This window comes from Dermacentor andersoni, chromosome 10, assembly GCF_023375885.2.
Source record: "Dermacentor andersoni chromosome 10, qqDerAnde1_hic_scaffold, whole genome shotgun sequence".
Classification (NCBI taxonomy): Eukaryota; Metazoa; Arthropoda; class Arachnida; order Ixodida; family Ixodidae; genus Dermacentor; species Dermacentor andersoni.
Window position 1 is genome coordinate 63,614,806 of NC_092823.1, and position 11,132 is coordinate 63,625,937.

The 11,132-nt window shown below is 44.3% G+C and overlaps 1 long non-coding RNA gene across 1 annotated transcript; it reads left to right on the plus strand.

Annotated features, from left to right (window-relative positions):
* The first annotated feature begins 1,387 nt into the window (after positions 1–1,387).
* Positions 1,388–4,862, plus strand: LOC140213499 (uncharacterized). The gene is made up of 4 exons (XR_011890348.1): positions 1,388–1,646; positions 3,495–3,605; positions 4,591–4,681; positions 4,760–4,862. It is a non-coding gene; the product is annotated as an uncharacterized lncRNA (long non-coding RNA).
* The last annotated feature ends 6,270 nt before the right edge of the window (positions 4,863–11,132 follow it).

Genomic DNA, 11,132 nt, shown 5'->3' on the forward strand with positions numbered 1-11,132 from the left:
ATCGTATAGCTCTTTAAATACCTGAGGGAATTGTCCACACTTGTATCATTATGTTCCTTGTATCCACTTTCTAATTGTATTCGCCATTTTTTTTTTTTACATCTTGAAATGCAGATAGGGCCACGCAATTAGAGAAAGGCGCCGCGAGTAACGGCTATGGGGCCAGGGTATATAACCATGTGCATAGTGAAACTACAGAGAAGTTATTAGTGCATGAAATTGCTAAGGCAATGAAAAAGTTTGCATTGCTCCACGGTTTCTTGTTCTAACCATGCTCGGAAAGTAATGTATCTGAAAGCAGACGTGATATTGGGGTTCCACATCAAGTGCAGCGGTTAAATCAGACAGATTATTTTCCCGGTCGTTCATGTTGTCATTATCTTCTGGTCTTATTTATGTTGTGCTTTGCTTTATATTTTAAAAAAAACGACTTCAAATACTCAGCCCCATCAGAGTGCTTTCAGACGTTACATTGTCAGGTATATTCGCATTAAGAAAGTAACACTGCGGAGTCGTGTTCTGAAATTGTTTCTCTGTCATGGTGCAGAATTGAAGAATTTCACTGCGCTGGTACTCTTGAGCAAGAGCGTCCAGAATATTCATGCTTTTATACACAGGGCTTCCAATTGTGAATATACATATTGACCACTCATTAAGCTCTCTAAACATGTGACAAATAGTTTAACACGGCTAAACGCACTCTGCGTGTATTTGCTCTTCACGGTGCATGCAAATGCGACGATGAATATACAGGGTGTTTCACGTAATTTGTGCCAAAGATTTAAAAGAAATGGTTAGCCCCAGCTGAATGAAACCAATTTTTTACGGTTGGCTGTCATGTGGTGCTCCTTACTATGTTTTTATTTGTATTCCGCTTAATTAATTATTTACCTATGTCGAACTTTCAAAATTTTTAATATTCACTTAAGGGCCAATTGCGTTTCGTTGCATTGCAGAAGGGGTTCAGAAACGACTGATCCAATTTTCGTGGCAACGTACATGCTGCGTGGTGATTTTTTTCGGCGTTTACAGAGAGCCCTAAATAACAAATAAAACCACGTGACTGCGCTCATGCGCTATCGTATTCGCAGTGCCCTCATTCGCATTTCGTGCAAAAGAACCGTGCGCACGCACCATGGCGAAGTGAGTGGCCGCGGCTCTACACATAGGCTTCACAATGCGTCAGCACATTTGGCTGCAATGCGTCAGCACTTTTAACGTTGATAAGCGATACGCTCGACGCACGGTTGAGAACGCTGCATTACGATAGCGCATAGGGTGCCTCGATGCAGCGCTCCGCCGTGTATGGTGGGGACACCTTTTGGCTTGCGCCGCGCTGCCGTTTTGCTCCACGGTCGCCATACTGGGGCGGGTCGCCTTCTGCGCCCGTTCCTTCTAGCGTCGGTAAAGCAGCATTGTTGGGGAGTTTGCGAAGCTGCTGTGTTGTGCGCTAGGTGCGGGGTGATTGAACTGTATTACGTGCAAAAACCAACATGCCACGGCGTTGTGCACCGCTGTGCGCCGGCTCGACAACGAAAGGCATGCGCTGTTTTCGCTTTCCACGGGATAAGGAACGGCGAAGCCTATGGAAGGCAAAAGTCAGACGTAAGGACTGGAATGCGAATGATAACTCCAAGATCTGCTAGGTAAGCCATAATACCTATGCTGCTTTTTAAAAGAGCATTGCACTTGTCCGCTTTTAGGTACCAGAATTGTGTGCTTAGAATAATGCTGCGAAGCTTGCTTTTGTTTGTTTGAACATTCTTAAAGCGGCCGGCTCGCCGCATTATCAGTTTTTCTGTGACGCGAGGTGCCACCAGTTTCATCTGGATTGATCCGAGCCACGCGTGACTACGTCGGGTCCCAGAATTTTGTCGTTGCCTTTGGCATGTTATGTCGAAGTTTCTTACCGGTTCTAAATTCATGGCAGCCGAGAGCGGCGGGCATCCTGTTCATCGATGACAGCGGAGCACGTTTGCTGCTATCGCCGCCCCGAAGTTGTGCACTTGCTAGTGGGCGCAAGTCAGCCTAGTAAAATGTCTTTTTGGGGAGCCTTTCGGTGCCTCCTTCACGGCTGGATTGTGTGCCAGAAGCGCATTGCGAGTAAATGCGCCAGACCTTGATACCCCTGAATTTACTGGCGCAAGCGCATGCTAAACAAGAATATCGGCCGACGCTCCATTGCCCGCAGTACCTGCGCTCGCCCCAATATGGCGGTCACGCAGGCAGTGTCTCCACCCTCTGCGGCGGCGCGCTACACCGAGACCCCTAAAAGCTTGCGCGCGCAGGCCCGTGTTCTTATTTTATATTTAACGCGCGTTCCTTAAACGCCGAAAAAAAAATCGCCATGCGGCAAAAAATTGGATCGGTCGTTTCTGAACCTCCTCTACAGCACAACGAAGCGCACTTGGTCCTAAGTGAATATTAATCCTTTTGTATAATAAATCTTTATCACGGAAGTACTTAAGCGGAATATAAAAAATACTCTAAAGAGCCCCATAAGACGGCTAACCAAGGCCGTTGGTTTAATTAAGCTGCGGCTAACTACTTTTTCTTTAAATTGTTGGCACAAGTTACGTGAAACACCCGGTATAATTGTTTGAGAGTAAATGCTTTCAGGTAGAATCTTTGCAACACCGAAGGGACAATTTTGTGCCTTACCGCCCATTGCTGCTGCCGACAGTATGGGGGCCACGTCGTATCCTCGACCCCTCGAAATCCGCATGTCAACTGTGTAATATGTTCTGAAGAAAAAATGAGTAGTTGTAATCGTTTATTCCTCAATGAGTAATCGCTTTATAGCACGGCATTCAAATTATCACACGCCAGTATTTTATGCACTTTCCTACCGCTTTCCAATGCAGCGTAGACACACACAGACACGATATATATATATATATATATATATATATATATATATATATATATATATATATATATATATCGTAAGTTCAATTGTACGAGCGTCTGCACCAGGACGACTGACAGCGTATGAAACAAGGTGCAAATAATACTACGATAACGATTTGAATCTCGGGTGCCTTCACTTGTCAGAAACCACCATGTAGGGGCAGCTCCAGAATCTGCTACTTTTGCTGTCAACATTGTCCATAATAAAAACGATTTTTACGACATCCAGGTTCACGGTGGCATGACGGCAGCTCGTCGCTTGTTGCTGTGCTCACATTTCTTTTTCGTGGTGTAAAATCGAGGTGTCTCGCCGCAGCCGTAATGGTCCTTGCTGCAGATTACGTTATTTAGATCGAACATCCGGCCGGCCGTGCGAACCGCGTCAGTATTTCTTTAACGACAAGGAACCTTTCAAACGAGCGGCGGCTTAAAAAATTCACCGACGATCGTGATACGCCCTAATACGAAATTTGAGCACAGCTCTGTACGTGTTTTCATTTCGCATGCCATTATCTTGTACTATGAATATATAGGTTTATATTCGGAAGATGACACTGTTAGTAGCCCGCCTTGTTTCCATACAGGTGACGTTCGCCATGTCGAAGTCATCGTCGCCGCACAGCCAGTCTTACGCGGTACTACGCTTTTCTTCTCCAGCATTTGTGCCACCAAAGACGAAACTGGCCATTTTAAAGGTAAATATACCTGGTAGCGAAGCGGTCATAGAAGCCCATACTTTAAAAACAGGGCGTTTCATTGGCGGCTCATGGGGCTTAGCGCCATCTGTATGCGAATGGAACACTTCCGGCAGAAGAAAAAGTAATGTGACGCCATATCCGTTAAAAACAGAAGACAAGTCATTTTGTTCTCAAAGGCGCGAAATTTGTTTTGCTGGCTTGCCATAAGAGCTGTATGTTCAAATTCCCCTCCGTTCTACTTGATTGGCGTTTCGAGTTTTCAGCGCGGAAAGCGATGCAAGGAAAGGTCATCCGTACGGTAGTCGAAACCGCACCTCTGAACAGAGCATATTTTTTTGGCGGTCGACGAAAGCTTTCGGTGTAGAGTGCCGGTTCTGTCGTCGGACACCAAGCCCGTCGGCCTGCGTCCTGCTACCTGGCTCACCAAATTCAGAGAAACGTCGACAAGCAAAACAGCACTACGTGGGGGGAGGGGGCATATTCTAACAGGTGAACTTTACGAGAGCGCCTTGCTGCGCACTTCAAGAGCTACATTGCTTTGCAAGCGATAGCGGCATAACAGCGGCCTCAACGCCCCCTCTTACGATGACCGCTGAGAAAAGGTATTTGTTGATAATGATAAAATAAAACAGAGTTACCCTTTCTTTACTCGTCACACACATGTAAAAATGATTAGGAATTTTTTTGTTGTTGTTGAATGAATCTGTCTCGCTTTATTAAAAAAAAGTGTTTTCTTTCCCAGTCTTTGTTCTCTACAGACATAGTCGCGCTTCATTCGCTGCTCCCATAACTACCCTTGCTGATGTCCGTGAAAATTTGTTCTAAACCGCTTTTCGCCCGAAGCTTCGCGACCTATTTGGGTCGACCTTGCCTCTTTCGCGGGGAAGTGGGGCCACCCAAATTTACTAGACTAGGTTCGCTTGTTCAACTCTCCGTAGGCGCCGTATATCGTTGGCGCACTCATGCCTTGGTTGGCCGCCAGATGGCGGCAGCGCCGCAGGTACCTCTACGCGGGTCTCGGTTGGTGGCCTCGGAGGTGCTGGGGTCCTCCGGCTTCGCAACTTACGAACGCAGTAAGTGTTTTGACCTATGCGTTCTTTAGTGTTTTTATAGTCTCGCGTGCGGCATATTGACTAAAGAACTTTACGCAGCTGTGAAAATGCTGCTGCACTCCCCCAGAGTGCGCTGTGAAGTCCTTAGCCCAGGGCGGCCGCAGCCCCGGTCATCCACTGCGCTCTGCTAATCTGCTGTTGCTGGTGAGTAGCTGTAAGTATCTGAATAATTAAATTAACTTTTGGGGTTTTACGTGCCAAAACCACTTTCTGATTATGAGGCACGCCGTAGTGGAGGACTCCTGAAATTTCATCCATCTGGGATTCTTTAGCTTGCACCTAAATCTAAGCACACTGATGTTTTCGCATTTCGCCCCCATCGAAATGCGGCCGCCGTGGCCGGGATTCGATCCCGCGATCTCGTGCTCAGCAGCCCAACACCATAGCCACTGAGCAACCACGGCGGGTAAGTAGCTGATCAGTAGCTGTAATGAGCTGTTGCTGATTAGCACGAAATAATTATTAATGCGAAGGCATTGTATGACTCATCACGCGTCGTAAGCGCGACCACACGATGGTCCAAAAACTCAAGTGTGCCCAAGTGAGCCGATCGAGGCAGTTGACGACGTCAGTTATGGCAAAGTGGATGAAGGCAAAGCGAATTATGTGAAGTTAATTAAGGCACAGTTAATAAAATAGTTAAGGCACTCCAACCCACGCCGATCGGTGGAAGTCAAACCCACTACCATTGGTATTAATTAAAGCTATGTTAAATAAAGCCCAGTTTCTAAGATATAGCTAAGGCACCCGAACCCGCGACTTTTATTGGGAGTCCAATACACCGCCTTTGGTGTTAATTAAAGGGTCCCTCACCAGGTCCCATAGCAAATTTTGGTTATACGCTGGAAGTACTAACGTGTACTCCAGGCAGCATTCTGCCGCAAAAAATTTTCAAGTCGGCTCAATAATAGCTGAGATATAAATATTTCAGTGCCGCGAACCACAAAATTTAGGAAGGCTTCTCAAGGACGCTAAAGAGACTTATTACGAGAACAAGAATAAAAGCGCTGACAATAATCTGAAACAACAATGCAATGTAATAAATCTTTTTCTCGGCAGGACTACGTATGCCCTAGATTCCCTTATGCCCAAGATTAAGTCAGCAGACGACACCCACGATAGCCTTTCCGATATTGCAAATGCATTCAATAAATTTTTTGTACAGGAAATCTACTCATTTAAACCTGTTCATTCCTTATGGCCTCGTTGGCCTTACACCTTTTTTTATCATGTCTGACCTGAAGAAATATCAGTTCTCAAGCGTAAAATCAAAGACACGAATGCAGGACAGGGCGGCTTTGACTCCGTTCACATTAAATTAATAGCCAATTTAATTAGTGACCCATATTCACACATCATCAACCTAATATTTAAAATTAGCATTTTCCCGACCACCTTAAAAAAGCCAATCTAGTTCCTGTTTTTAAAAAAGGTCACAAATTTCTCGCCTCGTAGTATCATCCCATTGCCATACTTTCTTTCTTCGGCTAAGTTATTAAAAAAATTTTTTACTCGTTTGACTAATTATTTGAAAAAGTCTAACATTTTTTCTCCAACTCATGGTATTCAGCTAGGCTTTTCTGCTGAGCTAGCATGAATACCTTTACCGGACAACATCAAAACTGCAATCGATGATGGTAGTTTGTCGCTGCGTTATTCACTGACCACTCAAAGGTATTTCATTGCATTGTTCATTGCATATTGTTTCAGCAGGTAGAATCGATTTGAATAACCGGCCCAGCATTAACTTTACTTTAAGTTACTTTAAAGTTTACTTTAGGATCGGCAACAATTCGTGCACTCATATGTTACTTACTCATCAGCTAAAGTAAATAATTTTGGTGGGGCGCAAAGCTCAGCTCTCTGTCTTCTTATTCTCAATCTATATCAGTCACCTTCCATTTTGCTTAAGCTCATATAACTGTATACGCTATGCTGACGACACTACATACCAAGTGCAGGTAAATGTATAACTTTCTCTTATCCAAAATTAACAAAGACACCGCCAACGCATTGAACTGGTGCTGGAGTAATCAAAGTAATAACACTAAGAAGCTTAATTTTAGAATCTTTTCTTCGCGCAATAGGTACATTTCTGGCACTCCATCTATTCACACTGGTAATGACATATTTGCTTTTGATAATACTACGTTCCTGGAGGCGAAATTGGATAGGCATGTTAAATTTGCTACGCATATAAACTCACCTTTAATAAATTGGTATACTGCATTCAAATTCTACTGAAGGCTAGGTCATACTTTGACATTAAAGCCTGCTATCACTTTATTACGCATTTATTCACAGTGATCTTAATTACTTATCTCTACATGGCGTAACACTTGACCCTCGCATTTGTCCCCATTGCAGCATATTCAATATCACGCTATGCATATCACGGCATTTAACAATTCCACAGCTAACGCTTCCTTCTCGCTTTGTGATCACAACATATTACCACGGGATAACTAACTTAGACAAATACTTCCTCGGCATTTTAGTTTGCAAATTCGTCAATGGAAAACTGCCAATAGCCCTTATTGACCAGATCAGTGCCCTCCTGTCGCTTCTGCGAGATTTGCTTCACAGAATAACTTCTTGTTGCTTAAACCAAGGACTTGTAGAAAATTCACCGCTAATTTTGCCTCTACTTCACTATAGAATGCCTTACTCACTATGATTAAGGAATATTCTACCATAATTTCATGTAAGTTCGCGCTGCGCGCATTCTAGCAATATGTATAAAGTTGACTTTTTATATATTTTATGTATCTTTTCTTTTTTTCCTGTTCTTTCTTAGATACATATGTTTCATTATTTATTACGTATTTGTGATCTTTATCCATGTATGCACCGATTTTCCCTTTGCTGTAATAGCATATCTTATTTTCCTGTTGTAAGTATTAACAGGAGGTCTCGCCCTTAGTCTTTGACTATGAGACCTCCTCCTGTATATATCTCAAGCCTAAATGTGCTTACATTTATATGGAATCAGCCAGCCTAGCTACAGTTTCATTCATTAGCTCTATGTCGTCATCATCTCTCTGTCCTAAAGCTGCATATTTCTTTGCTAGTACCAGCCTGAATTTGGCTGCTTTTGCCCTTACTACCTCTAGGTTGAACTCACTCTTCTTGAACAACTTTCCTCTTTGTCTTTTCATATTTAGGTGAATCCTAGCCCTCACTAACCTATGATCATCGCACTTTACCCAACCTATCACTTCTACATCCTGCACTAAGCTGGGATCAGCAGAAAGTATGAAGTCCATATCTTTTTTCACAATTAGGGCTTTTGTAGGTCCACTTTCTGTTGCGACGCTTCCTGAAAAAGGGGTTCATTATTCGAAGCTTATTCCTTTCTTCGAATTCTACCACCATCTCTCCTCTAGCGTTCCTAGAATCAACGCCGTAGTCGCCAATTGTTTGTTCACCAGCCTGCTTTGTCCCTATCGATTAGCAATTCTATCCTGTATTGCTTCTTATCTGAGAGACCTCTATGGCAGAGGACATGTCCGTTATTCAGCACTGTATAAGCCTCACCAAGCATTCCTTCTCGAAGAAATAATGGCTGCCATATCGGGTAGTGCTTAGCTCAATCGTAAGAACTGTGCTATCTGCAACATGAATTCTTAAAAATTTGGTGCAGCTAAATAGCATTACTGACGATAACCATAACCCTTTATGCCAATTTTGAGCGGACCTGTTTATGTGTTTTTAATTCGCTTTATACTGTGGAATGTGATTTGAATGACAGGATCCTGTCGGCGGCGGCGGCGTTGGGTCTCTCCTCGAGTATCTTGTATAGCAGCAGCGGTAGACGAAGAACTTGCACCGGTAGCATCGCTCATTGTTCAGAAAAAAAGATTGAACGGGTGAAACGCGTGGCGTGCGCAGAGCGCATTCTCTAGCGGCAGCGGCACAGGCGAAGTAGCGCATGCGCAGTGGGAGACAACTAGTAATAAGAAGCAACAATGCATTCGAATGAGAACGCCAATAAAGTTATTAAATGTCTCTTGAGCTCGCAGGCTTTCGCCTTCGCCCTTTTTTGCGTATGCTGAAGTGAACGTCAATTTTTATTCGAAATACGGAACGCTTGAGGATTAAAACATGAACATTTACGAGTAATAGTAATAATCTGAAAGCACTCACGCACGGTCTCCAGATTTGAATATGTAGCTTTGCTTCATAATTATTTTGTCAGCAGTCACATTAGTCACTTTGTTGTAAATGCATGACGGCACACTGTCTTCAACTTTTGCAACATAGGATCTATGCACCAAATAGCTTAGTGTTCCATTTTGATAAAACTGCAGGGTGGAAAAATAATTGTTGCGTCAGAAGAATACTCCTTCCAAAGATCATTCAGAAATTGTCTTTGAAAAAATAGCAATATTTTGGCAATTCGAGGAAGTGAAATGTAACATGCGATATGGGCACATCTATCGAAGGTGTGTTGTATTTATTGATGGGATGCATCGAACAGTTCAAAAAGAATTTTTTCGGTCGACATAAAAGTAGATGAAAGAAGCGTTCATTTATCGCCGAAATGTGCACTGTACAGCAAGAATAAGAGTATAAAAATATTTTGAACCAAATTCATCTGCGACATGCTTCTCAGCAACACCGAGTTGCACACAGATAGCGAGCTTTTTCCAAAGCCACCTTAGTCTGGAACTTGTACAGACCATTGTCGTCGGATGTGAAATAGAAATATGCATTGCGTTTCCTCTACGCTACGCTTTTCCTGCCACTGTAGCCAGGTCTTTCGCTTCTGTTTTTCTTCTATGATGGTACTCTCAAAGATAAGCAAGTTACCCGGAAAACTTGTTCCTCGTCCTCTCTTCCTACTCAAGTCCAACTGTTTTTATCGCAGCTGTTTTTATCAAATGTTTGCGAAAGACATTAGGCCAGAAATGAAAGCACACACAAAGAAAATCACTTTCCACTAACAGTAAGCAACACTCGTCCATAAAGCCGCTAAAAACGAATCAAGTCGTCAAACTTGGCGCTTGTTATGGTGCGCTAGGTAGATATTGCCTAAATAAATTGTTAAATCGCCGCGTAAAGCAGTATGTCACCTAATATTACACAATCTTATGCTTGCTGCTTCGAATTTTGATTGAATACACGCGAAATACTCCGTTGGCAGGTAGCTGTACAACCATGCTTCACTGCAAAACACTGTTCGTCCTTGTTATTCGCCTGTGAACAACTGAAGTTCTTTTTCTAAGGAAATTGTATATTGCGGTTTGGTAAAACTACTGAAGGCGCGGTCATGTCACTTGGTCTGGTCACTGAGAATTATCGTATTCATTAATGTAGCAGCTATCGTAATCTTCTGCGGCAGCCTTTTATATTTGGCGCGCTCCTGCGTGTGTGTCTCGTGCCTGGTACCGCGAGTATAGAAAACAAGGGAAGAAAAAGAAAAAACTTCTTCGGCTCCTGCCATCAGTCCCAACGGTTGTCAGGCTTTTCGCTTGCTGTCTCATACATCGTTGTAGTGGACCTAACCTCAGTTCCTATACCCTGGTGACCCGGACGCGAACCCGACGTCAGAAGAGGCCACGAATGAATGGACGACGACCAGCACAGAAGGCCTCTCCATGGTGCAGTTTCACCTCCCGTAGTTTCGGCCACAAAACCCTGCAGCCTTGTTTACAAAGCTGGATGCCATGTTCGACCTACGGAGAATTGCTTTGCAGTGCGCGATGTTCCTTCACGCTGTCTCAGCGCTATCTACACAGGTGGTTGAGGTATTCTAAGACGTTGTGGGCGGACCCCACGACCATACAATTTATTAAAACTCGGTGGTGATGAAAAAAAAGCGCTGGGCGGCGCACACGATTTGCCTAATGCCAAGCCGACCATAAGAATATCTATACAAGGAGAGAGAGAGAGAGAATGAAAGCTTTATTTGAAGTAGTGACTTGTCAGTTGGGATGAGAGGGTCCCTTATTCCAGGAACCCTCTGGCTTGGATCGCCCTCCGGGCCCGGGCGACGAGTTCGCGCTGGTCGACCAGGTCCGGCTTGGAGATCGCAGCCTCCCACGTTTCAGCTAGGAGGTTTGGCTCTGCGTCCACGTCGGAGTAGCCTATGACGCATGATTACGCGGGAATGTAGTTTGAACTAGCAGCAGCAGTGTCTGCACGCCGGCTATTGCTTCGCTTGTTCTGGGGCTAAATGACAATGCTACGGCGTCAAGCGCCGCAGAAAGGCAACGACGTAAACGGGGGATTGTCATGAAGTTGATCGCTTTGTAACTGCGAGAGACGTACCAGCCAGCGGCATGCCAGCGGGAAGCACAGCTTATCCACGCGTACCGTGCGTGTGGCTCTCGCACTTGTGGAGCTGACCCCGTCGCCAGTTACCACGCAGCATAACATACTTGCGAGCCGGACTAAAATGCATCTACCT